Here is a 25341-nt window from a genome sequence, read left to right on the forward strand (position 1 = left end):
AGTAGAGAGACTGTATTACATCACAGTAGAGAGACTGTATTACATCACATTAGAGAGACTGTATTACATCACAGTAGAGAGACTGTATTACATCACAGTAGAGAGACTGTATTACATCACAGTAGAGAGACTGTATTACATCACATTAGAGAGACTGTATTACATCACAGTAGAGAGACTGTATTACATCACAGTAGAGAGACTGTATTACATCACAGTAGAGAGACTGTATTACATCACAGTAGAGAGACTGTATTACATCACAGTAGAGAGACTGTATTACATCACAATAGAGATACTGTATTACATCACAGTAGAGAGACTGTATTACATCACAGTAGAGAGACTGTATTATATCACACAGTAGAGAGACTGTATTACATCACAGTAGAGAGACTGTATTACATCACAGTAGAGAGACTCTATTACATCACAGTAGAGAGACTGTATTACATCACAGTAGAGAGACGGTATTACATCACAGTAGAGAGACTGTATTACATCACAGTAGAGAGACTGTATTACATCACAGTAGAGATACTGTATTACATCACAGTAGAGAGACTGTATTATATCACACAGTAGAGAGACTGTATTATATCACACAGTAGAGAGACTGTATTACATCACAGTAGAGAGACTGTATTACATCACACAGTAGAGAGACTGTATTACATCAGAGTAGAGAGACTGTATTACATCACACAGTAGAGAGACTGTATTACATCACAGTAGAGAGACTGTATTTCATCACAGTAGAGAGACTGTATTACATCACAGTAGAGAGACTGTATTACATCACAGTAGAGAGACTGTATTACATCACAGTAGAGAGACTGTATTACATCACAATAGAGATACTGTATTACATCACAGTAGAGAGACTGTATTACATCACAGTAGAGAGACTGTATTACATCACACAGTAGAGAGACTGTATTACATCACACAGTAGAGAGACTGTATTATATCACACAGTAGAGAGACTGTATTACATCACAGTAGAGAGACTGTATTACATCACACAGTAGAGAGACTGTATTACATCACAGTAGAGAGACTGTATTACATCACACAGTAGAGAGACTGTATTACATCACAGTAGAGAGACTGTATTACATCACAGTAGAGAGACTGTATTACATCACAGTAGAGAGACTGTATTACATCACAGTAGAGAGACTGTATTACATCACAGTAGAGAGACTGTATTACATCACACAGTAGAGAGACTGTATTACATCACACAGTAGAGAGACTGTATTATATCACACAGTAGAGAGACTGTATTACATCACAGTAGAGAGACTGTATTACATCACACAGTAGAGAGACTGTATTACATCACAGTAGAGAGACTGTATTACATCACACAGTAGAGAGACTGTATTACATCACAGTAGAGAGACTGTATTACATCACAGTAGAGAGACTGTATTACATCACAGTATAGAGACTGTATTACATCACAGTAGAGAGACTGTATTACATCACAGTAGAGAGACTGTATTACATCACAGTAGAGAGACTGTATTACATCACAGTAGAGAGACTGTATTACATCACAGTAGAGAGACTGTATTACATCACAATAGAGATACTGTATTACATCACAGTAGAGAGACTGTATTACATCACAGTAGAGAGACTGTATTATATCACACAGTAGAGAGACTGTATTACATCACAGTAGAGAGACTGTATTACATCACAGTAGAGAGACTGTATTACATCACAGTAGAGAGACTGTACATCACATCTGTATTACATCACAGTAGAGAGACTGTATTACATCACAGTAGAGAGACTGTATTACATCACAGTAGAGAGACTGTATTACATCACAGTAGAGAGACTGTATTACATCACACAGTAGAGAGACTGTATTACATCACACAGTAGAGAGACTGTATTACATCACACAGTAGAGAGACTGTATTATATCACACAGTAGAGAGACTGTATTATATCACACAGTAGAGGATGGAACATTTAATTGGTTAGATTCTAGAATTTCAGTTAACATGATGTGTATTGTACAGTTGCCCTGAAAAGAGAATTTGAGTTGGATCAGAGAGTCACACACACACACACACAGACACACACACACACACACACACACACACACACACACACACACACACACACACTAGTATGATATTACATCATGCTTGCAATATTACATATTTGAGTTCTGAAATCTAGATTTTTTTCAGAGGGTGACGTTTGTACAAAACAGAGAGGAAAACATGAGACTGAGATATTCAACTGAGACATTCTTTCACCATGCTCTCGGGAGACCTTTAAAAAAAACACAGAAATGAATATCATTCAGAGATTCTGTTACAGACTCTGGTTAAAATTCATTCATGTGTTTATGATGTAACAAAGGAGTATAGACACTCACACAACACACCACATAGGAAGTTTGTCAGTTTAACCACAGTCAGCATCCGTTGTTTCGTACTTCTACCTGCCTATTTACATGAAGCCAGTTTACTTTTCTCCCTAATGTTATTATTTGTATTTGACTTGTTTTTTTGTTGTAGAACGACTGTGAGAAGGTTCTGAAGGTTCACTTCTGGTGACTTAAAAAGACCTTCTGCTCCAAAATGTATGTCGTTGTAATTATGTTGACACCACCTGAAATATATATGATGTGTGCCACTGCACGGAGGAGCAAAAAAAAAACATTAATATAGGGGAAACACAGTGTGTGTGTGTGTGTGTGTGTGTGTGTGTGTGTGTGTGTGTGTGTGTGTGTGTGTGTGTGTGTTGTGTGTGTGTTGTGTGTGTGTGTGTGTGTGTGTGTGTGTGTGTGTGTTGTGTGTGTGTGTGTGTCTGTGTCTGTGTGTGTGTGTGTGTGTGTGTGTGTGTGTGTGTGTGTGTGTGTCTGTGTGTGTGTGTTTCCATGTGAGGAATGTTGTGTTGTGGTGTGTTATGTCTGAAAATGATACCACATCACAGTGAATTGAATGAGAGGGAGGACATGAAATGCTCGTCAGATGCCATTTCAGCTCCCGCCAATTCGTTCTGTGTGAATTGCCTTCTCAAAGGAAGTGCATTTGGAGTGTCCCAGAGGCTTACATACTTGGTGTTCTAACGGGGTGGGTCTGGGGTCTAACTAAAATGACCCCGGGCTCTTTCCCAAATACCTTTTAATATTTAGAACCTGACCCGTTATCTGACACACTACAACAACATGTACAGTACACAGATAAATGTCTCATTTGATGGATTGTATAAATTAATAAAAACTACCCCTCTCTCAACAAATACACATTCATAAATCACATATGATGTTCAATAGAAGTCAGACATATTTCACAGTCAGATACAAACCAGTCATTATGGCACCAGTCAGATATAAACCAGTCAGTTATAAACCAGTCAGATATAAACCATTCATTATGGCACCATTCAGATATAAACCAGTCAGTTATAAACCAGTCAGAAATAAACCAGTCAGATATAAACCAGTCAGTTATAAACCAGTCAGTTATAAACCAGTCAGTTATAAACCAGTCAGATTTAAACCAGTCAGTTATAAACCAGTCAGATATAAACCAGTCAGATATAAACCAGTCAGATACAAACCAGTCATTATGGCACCAGTCAGATATAAACCAGTCAGATGTAAACCAGTCAGTTATAAACCAGTCAGATATAAACCAGTCAGTTATAAACCAGTCAGTTATAAACCAGTCAGTTATAAACCAGTCAGTTATAAACCAGTCAGATATAAACCAGTCAGATATAAACCGGTCAGTATGGCACCAGTCAGATAAAAACCAGTCAGATAAAAAACAGTCAGATATAAACCAGTCAGATGTAAACCAGTCAGTTATAAACCAGTCAGTTATACCCCAGTCAGTTATAAACCCGTCAGTTATAAACCAGTCAGATATAAACCAGTCAGTTATAAACCAGTCAGATATAAACCAGTCAGATATAAACCAGTCAGTATGGCACCAGTCAGATAAAAACCAGTCAGATATAAACCAGTCAGATATAAACCAGTCAGATATAAACCAGTCAGTTATAAACCAGTCAGTTGTAAACCAGTCAGATATAAACCAGTCAGATATAAACCAGTCAGATATAAACCAGTCAGATATAAACCAGTCAGTTATAAACCAGTCAGATATAAACCAGTCAGATATAAACCAGTCAGTTATAAACCAGTCAGATATAAACCAGTCAGATATAAACCAGTCAGTTATAAACCAGTCAGATATAAACATTGCTAGAAAACCAAGTATCATGTCTTGCCATACATTTTCAAGCTGATTTAAATCAAAACTGTAACTAAGCCACTCAGGAACATTCAATGTCATCATGGTAAAAAACCTCCAGTGTAAAATCAGCCTTGTGTTTTAGGTTATTGTCCAGCTGAAAGGTGAATTTGTCTCCCAGTGGTGGAAAGCAGACTGAACCAGGTTTCCCCCCCCCCCCCCCCCCTTGCCGTTGTCAAGCCTACACATACCATGATGCAGCCACAACCATGCTTGACAATATGAAGAGTGGTGTTCAGTAATGTGTTGTGTTGGATTTGCCCCAAACATAACACTTTGTATTCAGGACAAAATTGTTAATTTCTTTGACAGCTTTATTTTGCCGTTTTTCTTTCGTGCGGCGTTGTAAACAGGATGCATGGTTTGGAATATTTGTTATTCTGTACAGGCTTCCTTCTTTTAAATCTGTCATTTAGGTTAGTATTGTGGAGTAACTACAATGTTGTTGATCCATCCTCAATTTTCTACCTTTCACAGCCATTAAACTCCGTAACTATTTTAAAAATCACCATTGGCCTCATGTTAAAAATACCTGAGTGGTTTCCTTCCTCTCCGGCAACTGAGTTAGGAAGGACGCCTGTATCTTTGTTAGTGACTGGGTGTATTGATGCACCATTCAAAGTGTAATTAGTATCTTCACCGTGTTCAAAGGGATATTCAATGTCTTATTTAAAAAAACTTTTTTTTTTTTTTTCTCCCATCTACCAATCAATTCCCTTCTTTGCTATACATTGAAAACCATCCCTGGTCTGTGTGGTTGAATCTGTGCTTGAAATTCACTAAATTCAATAAGAGACCTTTCACATAATTGTGAACAATCAAAAATCTATTGAACATGGAATGAGTCCATGCGACTCATTATGTGATTCGTTTAGCATTTCAACGTTTCATTTTTTTTCTCTCTCATTCATTTGGAAAATGTTCTACAAACATAACAATAGGTTTGTGTGTAGATCAGTGACACATTTTAAATTCAGGCTGTAACACAACAACATGTGGAACAAGTTAAGGCCCTGTGTGTGCAGTGGGGCAAAAAAAAAGTATTTAGTCAGCCACCAATTGTGCAAGTTCTCCCACTTAAAAAGATGAGAGAGGCCTGTAATTTTCATCATAGGTTCACTTCAACTATGACAGACAAAATGAGGGGAAAAAAATCCAGAAAATCACATTGTAGGATTTTTAATGAATTTATTTGCAAATTATGGTGGAACGTAACATGTTAAGGAGTGTGAAGCTTTGTGATTCAACCTTGATTCTACCTTGAGCTTTGTGAATTCTACCTTGATTCTATCTGGATTGTACCTTGATGATTCAGCTTTGTGAATTCTACCTTGATTCTAGCTTGATGATTCAGCTTTGTGAATTCTACCTTGATTCTACCTTGATTCTACCTTGATGATTCAGCTTTGTGAATTGTACCTTGATTCTACCTTGATGATTCAGCTTTGTGAATTGTACCTTGATTCTACCTTGATGATTCAGCTTTATGAATTCTACCTTGATTCCACCTTGATGATTCAGCTTTGTGAATTCTACCTTGATTCTACCTTGATGATTCAGCTTTGTGCATTCTACCTTGATTCTACCTTGATGATTCAGCTTTGTGAATTCTACCTTGATTCTACCTTGATGATTCAGCTTTGTGAATTCTACCTTGATTCTACCTTGATGATTCAGCTTTGTATTTTTTACTACCTGCCTCTAAAGGATGCTACTGTTTAATCACCTTCATTTGGTATTGAGTCATTTGTGTGGCATGTTTACATCAAACCGTAATGAAGTCCTGCAGTGGAGACGGTGTATGTTTTTAGATATGTGAACTAATAATTCTAAATACTAACTCTTCTATACTACCACTATCTATTTTTTATTTTTTATTTTATTAAATTAATTTGATTTAGTGATTTTAATTTTTTTAGTAGAGAATAATTGTTCTGTTCTTTAGTTGGATTGCGGTACTCTGTACTGTCACTTGAAGGAGAAATAGAGAGATAGAGAAATAGAGAGAGAGAGGTAGATATATATATATGTATATATATATATATATATATATATATAGAGAGAGAGAGGTAGATCTATATATATATATATATAGAGTGAGAGAGAGGTAGATTATATATATATATATATATATAGAGAGAGAGAGAGAGAGAGAGCGAGAGAGAGAGGCTGATCCAGTTAGACAGGGCAGTTTGTTTTACTGTGAGGGATAGAGGGAGATATTCGTTTGGTGGAGTTTCTCTCTATATACCTCGTTTAATGCACTTTATCTGCAAATGTGAGATAGTTCAAAACAGCCAGAGGTCTCGCCACATTCTGCAGAGGAGACATCTTTAATCATCTTTAATGTGCCTTATCTGGAACTCTTTCTTTAAGTGAGAGAGTGCTGATACCCTGGTTCGTGCCGGGGCCAAGGAGAGGAAATAGGAAGGGGATTGTTTTAATGTGAAGGATAGAGGGAGATATTCATTTGGTGCCTGGCGCTTGTTTCTGACTTGCTGTTTGCTACAGACAGACACTGAGTTAGAGAAGAGATTAGAGAGTGTTTCTGTCCCAAAATGTCCCCTATTTACTTTATAGTCCACTATATTTGACTAGAACCCTGATCAGAAGTAGTGCACTATATTTGACTAGAACCCTGATCAGAAGTAGTGCACTATATTTGACTAGAGCCCTCATCAGAAGTAGTGCACTATATTTGACTAGAGCCCTGATCAGAAGTAGTGCACTATATTTGACTAGAACCCCGATGAGAAGTAGTGCACTATATTTGACTAGAACCCCGATCAGAAGTAGTGCACTATATTTGACTAGAACCCCGATCAGAAGTAGTGCACTATATTTGACTAGAACCCCGATCAGAAGTAGTGCACTATATTTGACTAGAACCCCGATCAGAAGTTGTGCACTATATTTGACTAGAACCCTGATCAGAAGTAGTGCACTATATTTGACTAGAACCCTGATCAGAAGTAGTGCACTATATTTGACTAGAACCCTGATCAGAAGTAGTGCACTATATTTGACTAGAACCCTGATCAGAAGTAGTGCACTATATTTGACTAGAACCCTGATCAGAAGTAGTGCACTATATTTGACTAGAACCCTGATCAGAAGTAGTGCACTATATTTGACTAGAACCCCGATCAGAAGTAGTGCACTATATTTGACTAGAACCCTGATCAGAAGTAGTGCACTATATTTGACTAGAGCCCTCATCAGAAGTAGTGCACTATATTTGACTAGAGCCCTGATCAGAAGTAGTGCACTATATTTGACTAGAACCCCGATCAGAAGTAGTGCACTATATTTGACTAGAACCCCGATCAGAAGTAGTGCACTATATTTGACTAGAACCCCGATCAGAAGTAGTGCACTATATTTGACTAGGGCCCCGATCAGAAGTAGTGCACTATATTTGACTAGAACCCTGATCAGAAGTAGTGCACTATATTTGACTAGAACCCTGATCAGAAGTAGTGCACTATATTTGACTAGAACCCTGATCAGAAGTAGTGCACTATATTTGACTAGAACCCTCATCAGAAGTAGTGCACTATATTTGACTAGAACCCTCATCAGAAGTAGTGCACTATATTTGACTAGAGCCCTCATCAGAAGTAGTGCACTATATTTGACTAGAACCCTGATCAGAAGTAGTGCACTATATTTGACTAGAACCCTCATCAGAAGTAGTGCACTATATTTGACTAGAACCCTGATCAGAAGTAGTGCACTATATTTGACTAGAACCCTCATCAGAAGTAGTGCACTATATTTGACTAGAACCCCGATCAGAAGTAGTGCACTATATTTGACTAGAACCCTCATCAGAAGTAGTGCACTATATTTGACTAGAACCCTCATCAGAAGTAGTGCACTATATTTGACTAGAACCCTGATCAGAAGTAGTGCACTATATTTGACTAGAACCCTGATCAGAAGTAGTGCACTATATTTGACTAGAACCCTCATCAGAAGTAGTGCACTATATTTGACTAGAACCCTCATCAGAAGTAGTGCACTATATTTGACTAGAACCCTGATCAGAAGTAGTGCACTATATTTGACTAGAGCCCTCATCAGAAGTAGTGCACTATATTTGACTTGATGACAGCTACATGTTTTATATTTATTAAAGAGGATGGTCCTCCTCTTCCTCCTCTTCCTCCTCTGTACGCATTGCTGCAGACTACCTTTCTACTGCCTGGGAATCTGCATTATATCCCAGATGACTGCAGTCACGCGGACACAGCCAGCTTCTCAAATTACATCATATTCCCTGGTCAAAAGTAGTGCACTATATAGGGAATAGGGTGCCATTTGTGTCTGTAGTAGTGCACTATGTAGGGAATAGGGTGCCATTTGGGTCTGTAGTAGTGCACTATATAGGGAATATGGTGCCATTTGGGTCTGTAGTAGTGCACTCTCTCTCAACTCTTTCTCTCTCCCGCTCCCTCCCCTTTCTCTCTCCCCCTCCCTCCCCTTTCTCTCTCCCCCTCCCTCCCTATCTCTCCCCCTCCCTCCCTCCCTTTCTCTCTCCCCCTCCCTCCCTCCCTCCCTTTCTCTCTCCCCCTCCCTCCCTCCCTCCCTTTCTCTCTCCCCCTCCCTCCCTCCCTTTCTCTCTCCCTCTCCCTCTCTTTCTCTTGGAGCCCTACACAGGCAGGTATTTTAAGCCCTACCCATGCCCGTGAGGATCAAACCCCACAATACCCAGGACTGATGGCTTCTGTCAAATTGAAGGCCCTACCTGAACCCTAAATCAGAAATAACTTCCTCCGTTAGCTGCTCCTCTCTGTCTGTCCCTCGCTCCCTGCTCTGCTCATGCTGCATGTGCTCTGTGCGTGGCACGGCTTGTGTAGGTACTGTATCCATAGCAACGCCTCTGCTTGCCGTCCTCCTTATTGGTGAGACCGAGAGCCGAGCAGTTTCCTTCACTCTAAACTCAGACAAAACTCAATGAACGTTGTTATTTTTGGTAAAGCAATCTCCCCTGTGAACTCGGACAATGTTCTGATTTTATATTTTGACGAGATTGAAACACTAAATGATAGGTACTGTGCAGAGCACAAGCAAATGGTTCAGCTTCAAAATGTTGATGATCAATTTAGTGATATCCGATCCTTATCCGTACTCTAGTTATTGATTAAAAAATCATTTCTAGCCCTAACCTGATGTATAATGGCAGGTCCCATTGGGTTCAGTCAGGTAGCAGAGCTCTACTCTCTCTCTCTCTCTCTCTCTCTCTCTCTCTCTCTCTCTCTCTCTCTCTCTCTCTCTCTCTCTCTCTCTCCTCTATCCTCTCTCTCTCTCTCTCTCTCAATTCAATTCAATTCAAGGGCTTTATTGGCATGGGAAACATGTGTTAACATTGCCAAAGCAAGTGAGGTAGACAACATACAAAGTGAATATATAAAGTGAAAAACAACAAAAATTAACAGTAAACATTACACATACAGAGGTTTCAAAACAGTAAAGACATTACAAATGCCATATTATATATATATACAGTGTTTTAACAATGTACAAATGGTTAAAGGACACAAGATAAAATAAATAAGCATAAATATGGGTTGTATTTACAATGGTGTGTGTTCTTCACTGGTTGCCCTTTTCTCGTGCCAACAGGTCACAAATCTTGCTGCTGTGATGTCACACTGTGGTATTTCACCCAGTAGATATGGGAGTTTTTCAAATTTTGATTTGTTTTCGAATTCTTTGTGGATCTGTGTAATCTGAGAGAAATATGTCTCTCTAATATGGTCATACATTGGGCAGGAGGTTAGGAAGTGCAGCTCAGTTTCCACCTCATTTTGTGGGCAGTGAGCACATAGCCTGTCTTCTCTTGAGAGCCATGTCTGCCTACGGCGGCCTTTCTCAATAGCAAGGCTATGCTCACTGAGTCTGTACATAGTCAAAGCTTTCCTTAAGTTTGGGTCAGCCACAGTGGGCAGGTATTCTGCCGCTGTGTACTCTCTGTGTAGGGCCAAATAGAATTCTACTTTGCTCAGTTTTTTTGTTAATTCTTTACCATGTGTGAAGTAATTATCTTTTTGTTTTCTCATGATTTGTTTGGGTCTAATTGTGCTGCTGTCCTGGGGCTCTGTAGGGTGTGTTTGTGTTTGTGAACAGAGCCCCAGGACCAGCTTGCTTAGGGGACTCTTCTCCAGGTTCATCTCTCTGTAGGCGATGGTTTTGTTATGGAAGGTTTGGGAATCGCTTCCTTTTAGGTGGTTGTAGAATGGCTCTTTTCTGGATTTTGATAATTTGCGGGTATCGGCCTAATTCTGCTCTGCATGCATTATTTGGTGTTCTACGTTGTACACAGAGTACAGAATCCCGCAATCTCAATTTGGTGTTTGTCCTATTTTGTGAAATCTTGGTTGGTGAACGGACCCCAGACCTCACAACCATAAACGCAATGGGCTCTATTACTGATTCAAATTTATTTTAGCCAGATCCTAATTGGTGTGTTGAATTTATGGGACCAGGACAGTATTAACCCTGGTTTATGGATGGAGGGATGGAGGGATGGGACCAGGACAGTATTAACCCTGGTTTATTGATGGAGGGATGGGACCAGGACAGTATTAACCCTGGTTTATGGATGGAGGGATGGAGGGATGGGACCAGGACAGTATTAACCCTGGTTTATTGATGGAGGGATGGGACCAGGACAGTATTAACCCTGGTTTATGGATGGAGGGATGGGACCAGGACAGTATTAACCCTGGTTTATGGATGGAGGAATGATGCCAGGACACTATTAACCCTGGTTTATAGATGGAGGGATGGAGGGATGGGACCAGGACAGTATTAACCCTGGTTTATGGATGGAGGGATGGGACCAGGACAGTATTATCCCTGGTTTATGGATGGAGGGATGGAGGGATGGGACCAGGACAGTATTAACCCTGGTTTATGGATGGAGGGATGGGACCAGGACAGTTTTAACCCTGGTTTATGGATGGAGGGATGGAGGGATGGGACCAGGACAGTATTAACCCTGGTTTATGGATGGAGGGATGGGACCAGGACAGTTTTAACCCTGGTTTATAGATGGAGGGATGGAGGGATGGGACCATGACTGCATTAACCCTGGTTTATGGATGGAGGGATGGAGGGATGGGACCAGGACAGTATTAACCCTGGTTTATGGATGGAGGGATGGAGGGATGGGACCAGGACAGTATTAACCCTGGTTTATGGATGGAGGGATGGGGCCAGGACAGTATTAACCCTGGTTTATGGATGGAGGGATGGGACCAGGACAGTATTATCCCTGGTTTATGGATGGAGGGATGGAGGGATGGGACCAGGACAGTATTAACCCTGGTTTATGGATGGAGGGATGGGGCCAGGACAGTATTAACCCTGGTTTATGGATGGAGGGATGGAGGGATGGGACCAGGACAGTATTAACCCAGGTTTATGGATGGAGGGATGGAGGGATGGAACCAGGACAGTATTAACCCTGGTTTATGGATGGAGGGATGGGACCAGGACAGTTTTAACCCTGGTTTATGGATGGAGGGATGGAGGGATGGGACCAGGACAGCATTAACCCTGGTTTATGGATGGAGGGATGGGGCCAGGACAGTATTAACCCTGGTTTATGGATGGAGGGATGGAGGGATGGGACCAGGACAGTATTAACCCTGGTTTATGGATGGAGGGATGGAGGGATGGGACCAGGACAGTATTAACCCTAGTTTAAGGGTTAAAGTAGTGCAATACCCCTATGGACCCTGGTCTATAGTAGTGCACTACCCTATGGGCCCTGGTCTATAGTAGTACACTACCCTATGGGCCCTGGTCTATAGTAGTGCACTACCCTGGTCTATAGTAGTGCACTACCCCTATGGGCCATGGTCTATAGTAGTGCACTACCCTGGTCTATAGTAGTGCACTACCCTGGTCTATAGTAGTGCACTACCCCTATGGACCCTGGTCTATAGTAGTGCACTACCCCTATGGACCCTGGTCTATAGTAGTGCACTACCCTGGTCTATAGTAGTGCACTACACTGGTCTATAGTAGTGCACTACCCCTATGGACCCTGGTCTATAGTAGTGCACTACCCCTATGGACCCTGGTCTATAGTAGTGCACTACCCTGGTCTATAGTAGTGCACTACCCTGGTCTATAGTAGTGCACTACCCTGGTCTATAGTAGTGCACTACCCTATGGACCCTGGTCTATAGTATTGCACTACCCTATGGACCCTGGTCTATAGTAGTGCACTACCCTATGGACCCTGGTCTATAGTAGTGCACTACCCTATGGACCCTGGTCTATATTAGTGCACTACCCTGGTCCATAGTAGTGCACTACCCTGGTCTATAGTAGTGCACTACCCTATGGACCCTGGTCTATAGTAGTGCACTTCCCTGGTCTATAGTAGTGCACTTCCCTGGTCTATAGTAGTGCACTACCCTGGTCTATAGTAGTGCACTACCCTGGTCTATAGTAGTACACTACCCTGGTCTATAGTAGTGTACTACCCTATGGACCCTGGTCTATAGTAGTACACTACCCTGGTCTATAGTAGTGCACTCCATAAGGAATAGGGTGCAATTTGAGACACATTCCTAGATAACCTGGAGATGCATATGAAGGTAGTAGAGTCATTGTGTATTTTAGAGCTGCCAGATGCTGCTCCTCCCTAGCCTTTTAACAGAGCTTCATCACTGCTATATGCAGAACACGTCTTCAGTACGTAAAAGCTAAACAATCTGTGCTCTCTGAGTTCTTAAGATCAAAAGATTTGATTAGATAGGAAGAATAACTTACATTTTTCCTTGCAGGAACTTCATTTGTGACTGAAGAGAGACACGACAGTGATGTTGTAATTTTTTTTAATCTGTATTTGTTGGTGGATAAACAGAGACTCTTGGGTTCTGCAGAGGATTCAAAACTCTACTATTATCGTTCTGTTTTACAGAACTCTGAAACTCTTCCGTCTGTGACCAGTCCCAATGCTCCGGTCACCGGCTACAAGCGTATGGTCATCCCGACTCAGCCTCCTCTGACGGCCACTAAGAAATCCGGGGCCCCAGGTGGAACACTGCCCCGTTCCCAGGCGGAGCACTCCCCCTCCTCTGCCTCCCCAGTGGCCAGGCCTCAGTTCCATACGGTGCCACAGCCAGTCCCAGCCACCTACGCCACAGCCTCCACCCCCAGCCAGCCTACCTTCAATGTACAGGTACACAAATCCTGGCTGGTACCCATATCCTGTTGTTGTGCCCTTGAGCAAGGAACTGCACTGAAAGGGATACATCAGGATTTTGACAATGATGTCCTTTATCTTCTTCCCCAGAGTCAGATGAACTTGTGGATACCATTTTGTATGTCTTTTGTCCAGTATGAAGGAATCTAGAGGTAGTTTCTCGAGCCTATGCTAACTAGCGTTAGACTGGAAGTCTATAGGTGTCTGCTAGCGTTAGCACAATGACTGGAAGTCTATGGGTATCTGCTAGCGTTAGCACTATGACTGGAAGTCTATGGGTATCTGCTAGCATTAGCACAATGACTGGAAGTCTATGGGTATCTGCTAGCATTAGCACAATGACTGGAAGTCTATGGGTATCTGCTAGCGTTAGCACAATGACTGGAAGTCTATGGGTATCTGCTAGCATTAGCACAATGACTGGAAGTCTATGGGTATCTGCTAGCATTAGCACAATGACTGGAAGTCTATGGGTATCTGCCAAAATCCCCAAGTATCGCTTTAACCAATTAAACTGCTCCAAGGGACGCTGCAGCTGATAATTTCCTTCAACCTGTCTGTCTGTCTGTCTGTCCAGAGCACTATGTGGAATAGGTTGCTATTTGAGACAGACCCAGTGTCTCTGTGACCACTGACATCATCTTCTTCCCCCCAGGTGAGGTCTGCCCAACCCGCCGCCCAGCACCAGTCCCCAGGACCCCCCCAGCAGTTTGCCCAGCAGCCGATCCGGAGCCCAGCCCAGGTCCAGTACACGCCTTGTTGGTGTTGTTCTTCTTTTTACGTTAAAAACAAGGACATCCACTCCTTGTTCGTGTTTGTTGATGTTTATGCTTTATTATAGACAGCTAGGAAACAGATCAGGAGATAGAATGGGAGGAGACAAAGTAGGAGACAAAGTAGGAAGAGAGGAAAGGATTGAACCCTGGTCTTCGATGAGGAAGCAGAAGTGTTAGAGCTGGTCTTCGATGAGGAAGGAGAAGTGTTAGAGCTGGTCTTCGATGAGGAAGGAGATGTGTTAGAGCTGGTCTTTGATGAGGAAGGAGATGTGTTAGAGCTGGTCTTCGATGAGGAAGGAGAAGTGTTAGAGCTGGTCTTTGATGAGGAAGGAGATGTGTTAGAGCTGGTCTTCAATGAGGAAGGAGATGTGTTAGAGCTGGTCTTCGATGAGGAAGGAGAAGTGTTAGAGCTGGTCTTCGATGAGGAAGGAGATGTGTTAGAGCTGGTCTTCGATGAGGAAGGAGATGTGTTAGAGCTGGTCTTCGATGAGGAAGGAGATGTGTTAGAGCTGGTCTTCGATGAGGAAGGAGAAGTGTTAGAGCTGGTCTTCGATGAGGAAGGAGAAGTGTTAGAGCTGGTCTTCGATGAGGAAGGAGATGTGTTAGAGCTTGTCTTCGATGAGGAAGGAGATGTGTTAGAGCTCAGAGTGTTGTTAATCATTTGAGCACATCTCTTCACAGGTCCAGTACGTGTCTGCTCAGCCACGAGGCCCTGACTCGGCCTACGGGCCCCATCAGCCAGGTTTCGCCCCTCAGCCAGGCTCCGCCCATCAGCCAGGCTTCGCCCCTCAGCCAGGCTTCCCCCCTCAGCCAGGCTTCGCCCCTCAGCCAGGCTTCCCCCCTCAGCCAGGCTTCGCCCCTCAGCCAGGCTCCGTCCCTCAGCCAGGCTCTGCACCACAAGGTGTCTAATCTACCAGACTTTTCACATTCAACATTAACACACACTGTCCGTTTGCACTTCTACCATGTTATCTAAAATTGTTTCCAATACATTTTAAATGTATTTAGAAACTAGTAAAATGTACCAAAACAGTTTTTCTGGTGTTGGTGAAAACGAAGACAAGTAGAATCCATTTTTTTTGTTACAATTAAGTTTGTGCTAAAAATGTCATGTGTTATTAGTGTAATTACTGTTTTTCTCAACACATTTTGAACATGTACATGGCGTTTCTGATAGGGTACCCAGAACCGGCCTACCCTGGACCAGGAGGGTACGGGGGAGAACCAGGAGGGTACGGGGGAGAACCAGGAAACACCTGGAGACCCCAGCCTAGCTATACTGCTGCTCCTGCCCAGCAGGGCTTCCCACAACCTGTCCCTAAGAAGACCTACATCACAGACCCTCCTGCCAGCCTGGCGCCTCCTGTACACCTCGCCCCATCGAAGGTAAGAACTGAGCCTTGTGGCTTTTATACCCTGGGATGGGCATTCAGGATATTGGGTACTGGCCAGCGGAGCTGGTAGACAGTGATTTCGGGAAGAAAAAAAATGTCTGTGCCTATCGCAGGGTCATGACTGAGGCCAAAGTTGAGTGATATTTATTACAGATACACGGCTGAGTGATATTTATTACAGATACACGGCTGAGTGATATTTATTACAGATACACGGCTGAGTGATATTTGTTACAGATACACGGCTGAGTGATATTTGTTACAGATACACGGCTGAGTGATATTTATTACAGATACATGGCTGAGTGATATTTATTACAGATACACGGCTGAGTGATATTTATTACAGATACACGGCTGAGTGATATTTATTACAGATACACGGCTGAGTGATATTTATTACAGATACATGGCTCACGGGTTGAGAATAACACATACACGTTACAGCGGTAAGGCCTCCTCACAGAGACACCTTCAGACATGTTTTCCCAGGTCCGTAACCCAGGAGACCTGAACCCCCACCCCATAGCACCCAAATATATCACTTTCCCCTCTGTCAGGTGCTGCTCATCACCTGGGATCAGAGGTAGGGAGAACAACGGGGACAGTACAACAAAAATGACATCACATCCTGTCGTTCATACAACTCGTGCAGAGTAACAGATCAGGGTGTAATGATGAAGTCATTATAATACAGGGTAAACACACACAGACTTCCACTCTGTCATACTCCGCTCTCCCAGAGACACCCTGCCAAGGCCCCTCCCTTCACATTCCCCTCCCCGTCAGCCATCTTGGAGCCTGGGTAACGAGATAAATAATCTGTCGCTATGTTGGAGGTGTCTGGTGTCTAACCATCTGCCACTATGTTGGAGGTGTCTGGCCTATGTCTAACCATCTGCCACTATGTTGGAGGTGTCTGGTGTCTAACCATCTGCCACTATGTTGGAGGTGTCTGGTGTCTAACCATCTGCCACTATGTTGGAGGTGTCTGGTGTCTAACCATCTGCCACTATGTTGGAGGTGTCTGGTGTCTAACTTGTAAGGCTGAAGAGCCAAGTACCACCTGGTGGTATGGTTCATTAGTGTCTTTCATCTGCAGGAGCTCAGACCGCCACGATCAGTCTCCACCAGGAAGGTTTGAGTCTCTGAAATTACTCTTCACAGGCCGTTGTCCACAGGAACACTTTCTGCTCACTCAAAGGGACGCCGTTTGTGACAGCCTAGTTTGTGTTTCACTGCTTTTGTCGTTTTTCGGGGGGTTTTTTCTCTCCCCAATTTCGTGGTATCCAATTGGTAGTTACAGTCCTGTCCCATCGCTGCAACTCCCGAACGAACTCGGGAGAGGCGAAGGTCGAGAGCCGTGTGTTCCCCGAAACACAACCCAACCAAGCCGCTATGCTTCTTGACACAACGCCAGCTTAACCCTGGAAGCCAGCCGCACCAATGTGTCAGCGTGCACTGCGCCCAGCCCGCCACATGAGTCACTAGAGTTTGATGGGGCAAGGACATCCCTGCCGTATCAAACAAATGCAACAACATTAAAATTGATAGGTAAAATCATCTTTAATATTCATCCATCCACATTAGTGACACTATAGATTTACAGCAGCTGGACTGATGTGGTCCAGATTAGTAACCTTTACAGCAGCTGGTGTGATGTGGTCTAGATTAGTAACCTTTACAGCAGCTGGTGTGATGTGGTCTAGATTAGTAACCTTTACAGCAGCTGGACTGATGTGGTCCAGATTAGTAACCTTTACAGCAGCTGGACTGATGTTGTCCAGATTAGTAACCTTTACAGCAACTGGTGTGATGTGGTCTAGATTAGTAACCTTTACAGCAGCTGGTGTGATGTGGTCTAGATTACTAACCTTTACAGCAGCTGGTGTGATGTGGTCTAGATTAGTAACCTTTACAGCAGCTGGTGTTATGTGGTCTAGATTAGTAACCTTTACAGCAGCTGGTGTGATGTGGTCTAGATTAGTAACATTTACAGCAGCTGGTGTGATGTGGTCTAGATTAGTAACCTAACCTTTACAGCAGCTGGACTGATGTGGTCTAGATTAGTAACTTTTACAGCAGCTGGACTGATGTGGTCCAGATTAGTAACCTTTACAGCAGCTGGACTGATGTGATCCAGATTAGTAACCTTTACAGCAGCTGGACTGATGTGGTCCAGATTAGTAACCTTTACAGCAGCTGGACTGATGTGGTCCACATTATTCCAGTGTTACTAGACCACAGCTGTAAGGATCAGTAGAGTTAGACTGTATATCAAACAGCACCCTGTTTGCTACAGTACGTTCCATAGGGCTCTGGTCAAGTGCACGTAGGGAATAGAGTGTTATTTGAGATTTGACCTTATCGTCACTCAGTATAGTTCTACCTCAGACACAGTTATTGTAGTCTCAAGACACACACACACACACACACACTCACACTCATGCTCACGCTCACACTCACACTCACACGCACGCGCACGCACACTCACGCACACATACACACACACCTCACACACACACACTTCACACACGCACACACTTCACACACACACACACACACACACACACACACACACACCTCACACACACCTCACACACACACACACACACACCTCACACACTTCACACACTTCAAACACACAGCTGTCGACAATCTCTGGAAAGTACTAGGCCCCCTTGAGTTTCCATTAATTCAAGGATTTTATGCTACTTCCACAAATACAAACAGCTCCACCAGAACAGCCAGGCCTAGCCTTTGGGCATTACTCATCAAGGACTGTATTTTACTAAATACAAATTAGATACCACAGCATCTTTATGTATTACTTTTTCATTTTTTATGAATTCAATTATGTTCAAAACAAGCATCTTTAAAAAAAATAAAAAAATAAAAAAAAACATTTAGATTCAAAACAAAACTCTACATATTGCTTTAGAGGACTGCTCGGGTTCTCCCAGTGTGGTGCATCATGAATACAAAATGTTCAGTTTAATAGATTTATATAAAATAAAATATCACTACGATATTGTCCCTCTTGATAATATTTTTTATCTATCTATCTATCTATCTATCTATCTATCTATCTATCTATCTATCTATCTATCTATCTATCTATCTATCTATCTATCCATCCATCCATCTATCTATCTATCTATCTATCTCTATATACAGTGCCTTGCGAAAGTATTCGGCCCCCTTGAACTTTGCGACCTTTTGCCACATTTCAGGCTTCAAACATAAAGATATAAAACTGTATTTTTTTTGTGAAGAATCAACAACAAGTGGGACACAATCATGAAGTGGAACGACATTTATTGGATATTTCAAACTTTTTTAACAAATCAAAAACTGAAAAATTGGGCGTGCAAAATTATTCAGCCCCCTTAAGTTAATACTTTGTAGCGCCACCTTTTGCTGCGATTACAGCTGTAAGTGATATATATATATGCAAGTATAAACACCATGGAGCCACATTACCGTTCAACATTTTGGGGTCACTTAGAAATGTCCTTGTTTTTGAAAGGAAAAACAATTTTTTTGTCCATTAAAATAACATAAAATTGTTCAGAAATACAGTGGAGACATTGTTCATGTTGTAAATGACGATTGTAGCTGCAAACGGACAATGTTTTATTTTTTAAATTTTTGTTAATGGAATAGGCCCATTAGAGACCCATTATTAGACCCATTATCAGCAACCATCACTCATGTGTTCCAATGGCATGTTGTGTTAGCTAATCCACGTTTATCAATTTAAAAGATCATTAGAAAAACCTTTTGCGTTTATGTTAAAACAGCTGTAAACTGTTCTGATTAAAGAAGCAATAAAACTGACCTTCTTTAGACTAGTTCTTTAGACGCCTGAAGGTACGACATTCATCTCTACAAACAATAGTACGCAAGTATAAACACCATGGAACCACGCAGCCGTCATACCTCTCAGGAAGGAGACACGTTCTGTCTTCTAGAGATGAACGCACTTTGGTGCGAGATGTGCAAATCAATCCCAGAACAACAGCAAAGGACCATGTGAAGATGCTGTAGGAAACAGGTACAAAAGTATCTATATCCACAGTAAAACGAGTCCTATATCGACATAATCTGAAAGGCCGCTCAGCAAGGAAGAAGCCACTGCTCCAAAACCGCCATAAAAAAGCCAGACTATGGTTAGCAACTGCACATGGGGACAAAGATCATACTTTTCGGAGAAATGTCCTCTGGTCTCATGAAGCAAAAATAGAACTGTTTGGCCACAATGACTATCGTTATGTTTGGAGGAAAAAGGGGGAGGCTTGCAAGCCAGAGAACACCATCCCAACCGTGAAGCACGGGGGTGGCAGCATCGTGTTGTGGGGGTGCTTTGCTGCAGGAGGGACTGGTTCACTTCACAAAATAGATGGCATCATGAGGTACAAAAAGTATGTGGATATATTGAAGCAACATCTCAAGACAAGAAGTTAAAGCTTGGTTGCAAATGGGTCTTCCAAATGGACAACGAACCCAAGCATACTTCCAAGTTGTGGCAAAATGTCTTAAGGACAGCAAAGTCAAGGTATTGGAGTGGCCATCACAAAGCCCTGACCTCAATCCTATAGAAAATGTGTGGGCAGAACTGATAAAGCGTGTGTGAGCAAGGAGGTCTACAAACCTGACTCAGTTACACCAGCTCTGTCAGGAGGAATGGGCCAAAATTCACCCAACTTATTGTGGGAAGCTTGTGGAAGGCTACCTGAAACGTTTGACCCAAGTTAAACCATTTAAGGCAATGCTACCAAATACTAATTGAGTGTATGTAAACTTCCTAGCCACTGGGAATGTGATGAAAGAAATAAAAGCTGAAATAAATCATTCTCTCTACTATTATTCTTAAAATAAAGTGGTGATCCTAACTGACCTAAAACAGGGACTTTTTACTATGATTAAATGTCAGGAATTGTGAAAAACTGAGTTTAAATGTATTTGGCTAAGGTGTATGTAAACTTCTGACTTCAACTGTATTTATTTATTCCAAAATATTTCCTTTCATACAAGTGAAGTCTTTGCACTTAGTTCCTGCAGGATTTCTTAATGGACGTATCTTTCTTCAAAGGGAATAAGAGCTTGATTGCATTTTCAATATTATCCCACAGGAAGAAAAAAATAAAATCAGAGCCTAATCATATGGTTGAATTCAAATATACTGATAAATACATTTTTAAAAATTAGGGGGGGAAAGGAGATTTTTTTTAATGAAATAACTGACAGTAGCGGGAATTGTATTGTTTTTGAAACTGTACACAATGTATGGGAACATATGTACAAATTAGAGTTACCGACAGGAAGAACAAGGAAAATAAAATATGTTAAATATCAACAGATGATTAACTAGATATAATCCATGAAGACCTACAGTGGGGCAAACAAGTATTTAGTCAGCCACCAATTGTGCAAGTTCTCCCACTTAAAAAGATGAGAGAGGCCTGCAATTTTCATCATAGGTGCACTTCAACTATGACAGACAAAATGAGAAAAAAAAAATCCAGAAAATCACATTGTAGGATTTTTAATGAATTTATTTGCCAATTATGGTGGAAAATAAGTATTTGGTCACCTACAAACAAGCAAGATTTCTGGCTCTCACAGACCTGTAACTTCTTCTTTAAGAGGCTCCTCTGTCCTCCACTCGTTACCTGTATTAATGGCACCTGTTTGAACTTGTTATCAGTATAAAAGACACCTGTCCACAACCTCAAACATTCACACTCCAAACTCCACTATGGCCAAGACCAAAGAGCTGTCAAAGGACACCAGAAACAAAATTGTAGACCTGCACCAGGCTGGGAATACTGAATCTGCAATAGGTAAGCAGCTTGGTTTGAAGAAATTCACTGTGGGAGCAATTATTAGGAAATGGAAGACATACAAGACCATTGATAATCTCCCTCGATCTGGGGCTCCAAGCAAGATCTCACCCTGTGGGGTCAAAAGCTGGGACCAAAGTAACAAAGCCTACCATCAGTAACACACTACGCCGCCAGGGACTCAAACTCTGCAGTGCCAGACGTGTCCCCCTGCTTAAGCCAGTACATGCCCAGGCCCGTCTGAAGTTTGCTAGAGAGCATTTGGATGATCCAGAAGAAGATTGGGAGAAAGTCATATGGTCAGATGAAACCAAAGTATAACTTTTTGGTAAAAACTCAACTTGTCGTGTTTGGAGGACAAAGAATGCTGAGTTGCATCCAAAGAACACCATACCTACTGTGAAGCATAGGGGTGGAAACATCATGGTTTGGGACTGTTTTTCTGCAAAGGGACCAGGACGACTGATTCGTGTAAAGGAAAGAATGAATGGGGCCATGTATCGTGAGATTTTGAGTGAAAACCTCCTTCCATCAGCAAGGGCATTGAAGATGAAACGTGGCTGGGTCTTTCAGCATGACAATAATCCCAAACACACCGCCCGGGCAACGAAGGAGTGGCTTCGTAAGAAGCATTTCAAGGTCCTGGAGTGGCCTAGCCAGAGAATCTTTGGAGGGAGTTGAAAGTCCGTGTTTCCCAGCAACAGCCCCAAAACATCACTGCTTTAGAGGAGATCTGCATGGAGGAATGGGCCAAAATACCAGCCATAGTGTGCGAAAACCTTGTGAAGACTTACAGAAAATGTTTGACCTCTGTCATTGCCAACAAAGGGTATATAACAAAGTATTGAGATAAACTTTTGTTATTGACCAAATATTTATTTTCCACCATAATTGGCAAATAAATTCATAAAAAATCCTACAATGTGATATTGTCTATTATTTTTCTCATTTTGTCTGTCATATTTGAAGTGTACCTATGATGAAAATTACAGGCCTCTCTCATCTTTTTAAGTGGGAGAACTTGCACAATTGGTGGGTGACTAAATACTTTTTTGCCCCACTGTACCATTTTCATTTGGAAAAGAACTCACTGGTTGCCATCCCACACAAATTCCACTCTTTCTGGGAACAGATGTTTCATACGTCCATCCCTCTCTTGGAAACAGGTTGTCGGTTTGATTTATAAAACCACATTCGACTTCACAATAGGAATGCGTCTGTTGAATATAGTGTCAACATTTATTTCACTCGAGCAAGATTATACAAATATGAAGATTCGTGCCGTTTTTTTTTTTTTTGTGGTTGTGGACGTGGACGATTTGTTATGTGTCTTCTGGTATTGCCCCATAGTTGCAAACGTGTGTGTTATATTGGTTGACTTAAGGGACAGATGCAATACGATATACAATGTCTTGATTCTGCTGGGGAACATTTTCATTAAAAAAATATATATATAAAAAATATGTTAGTATTAGATTTTTTTTCAAAAATCTCTGTCAAATACTATTACTCACTAGAAGGGTTTACTGCAAAGGAAAGCTGTTGTTAAGATATTACTGGTCAATGGTTATACACTATATTACTGGTCAATGGGACCACATATCACACGGAGAGAGGCATGGTTTCCTCCATGAAGGAACGGTGCTCCTGATTGGTTATTTTGTTTGTTTAGCTGTGTTTATACCAGTTGTATTTCCTGTTTGCTTGGGCTGAAGAGGGTGTTCTGGAGGACCACTTCCCTATTGTGGGATGGTTATTTGTAACGGCTGTCGATGGCATTAAAATAAAATAAAAAGACAAGGAAATAAATAAATAAAAATATAAAAGACTACAAAATAATAATAAAGAATCATTTAAATTATATAAATTGTTTAGTCCCCCAAAATGTTGTGGTGTGTTTAAATTAAGCAAATAGAAACAAGTTACTAGACTGATACAGTATAGCTGACACACACACACACACACACACACACACACACACACACACACACACACACACACACAGAGCTCCAACTAGGACATAAAACCAAAAGACAGTGAGTGACTTAGCGGTGACCAATCTTCAGCTTGATCTTTCCTGCTCTTGTCCCTCGCCCCAACCCAGCGTTATTAAACAGTTTCTGATCTTCCCTGCTCTTGTCCCTCGCCCCAACCCAGCGTTATTAAACAGTTTCTGATCTTCCCTGCTCTCGTCCCTCGCCCCAACCTAGTGTTATTAAACAGTTTCTGATCATCCCTGCTCTCGTCCCTCGCCCCAACCTAGCATTATTAAACAGTTTCTGATCATCCCTGCTCTTGTCCCTCGCCCTAACCTAGCCTTATTAAACAGTTTCTGATCTTCCCTGCTCTCGTCCCTCGCCCCAACCTAGCCTTATTAAACAGTTTATGATCTACCCTGCACTCGTCCCTCGCCCTAACCTAGCCTTATTAAACAGTTTATGATCTTCCCTGCACTCGTCCCTCGCACCAACCCAGCGTTATTAAATAGTTTCTGATCATCCCTGCTCTCGTCCCTCGCCCCAACCTAGCGTTATTAAACAGTTTATGATCTACCCTGCACTCGTCCCTCGCCCTAACCTAGCCTTATTAAAACGTTGCTGATCTTCCCTGCTCTCGTCCCTCGCCCCAACCTAGCCTTATTAAACAGTTTGTGATCTACCCTGCACTCGTCCCTCGCCCTAACCTAGCCTTATTAAACAGTTTCTGATCTTCCCTGCCCTCGTCCCTCGCTCCAACCCAGCGTTATTAAACAGTTTCTGATCTTCTCTGCTCTCGTCCCTCGCCCCAACCCAGCATTATTAAACAGTTTCCACCCTTTTAGTCTAATCTGTTTTTCTGTTTATTTTCCTGCTGCAACAGCTACCAATGCTTCCACGCCCTTAATGACGTCAACATAACACAGAAACGATATAAAAACCAGATTAGTGGGAAAGCTAAATCTGTCAACTTCGTCTTTATCATGGCCCAATCTGGTTGACCCCATGTCATGACATTTCCATAACCTTCCCCATAGCCGCACTGCGCTGCTAAATCTACTTATCAGAGACTTAATCAATGTTCATCTGTTGGTGTAAATAAAATCCACATTTTAGACTATGTATAGATTGGTTCAATCCAAAAATTAGGATTTATTATAATTGTAAAACATTTATATTTATATTTATATTTTTACTTCGCTCACCAGTTTATCATCATTTTCTTTATTTTAATACATTGCGCCTCAGACCCACACACCTTATGAGGATTTTATTACAGTGTTACAGAGATCCAGTTTTTTCTCAAAATATATATATATATATATATATATATATTTAATAATAATAATGTTTTTATGTAGTAGCTTTGATACTGGTGTATTTTTAAAAGGACATTCTATTCCAAAATAATGCTGACTCCAGAAATGTTCACCTCTTGACAAGAGCCCAACAACATATTGGTAAATGATTAGCAAATAAGCATTATCACCTGCAGCCCAACTGATGCAGCGTAGTGGATATACACTCTGGGCAAAAAAAGTATTTAGTCAGCCACCAATTGTGCAAGTTCTCCCACTTAAAAAGATGAGAGAGGCCTGTAATTTTCATCATAGGTACACTTCAACTATGACAGACAAAATGAGAAAAAATCACATTTTTAATGAATTTATTTTTTTTGCCCACTGTAACTAAATGGAATCATGGGGTTGTCTATCTGCATTTACACTATTGGGCTAATCATTAGCTAAATCCCAAATGTGATATTTTCTAACTAGCTGGCATCCTATTGATACATTTTATGTACCAAAAATGTGCATAAACACAG

The 25341-nt window shown here is 41.6% G+C and overlaps 1 pseudogene; it reads left to right on the forward strand.

Annotated features, from left to right (window-relative positions):
* LOC139409587 (lipoma-preferred partner homolog) overlaps positions 1-25341 on the forward strand; it is a 526233-nt pseudogene that overhangs the window by 315022 nt on the left and 185870 nt on the right.

This window comes from Oncorhynchus clarkii, chromosome 5 (assembly GCF_045791955.1).
Source record: "Oncorhynchus clarkii lewisi isolate Uvic-CL-2024 chromosome 5, UVic_Ocla_1.0, whole genome shotgun sequence".
In the NCBI taxonomy this organism is placed as follows: Eukaryota; Metazoa; Chordata; class Actinopteri; order Salmoniformes; family Salmonidae; genus Oncorhynchus; species Oncorhynchus clarkii.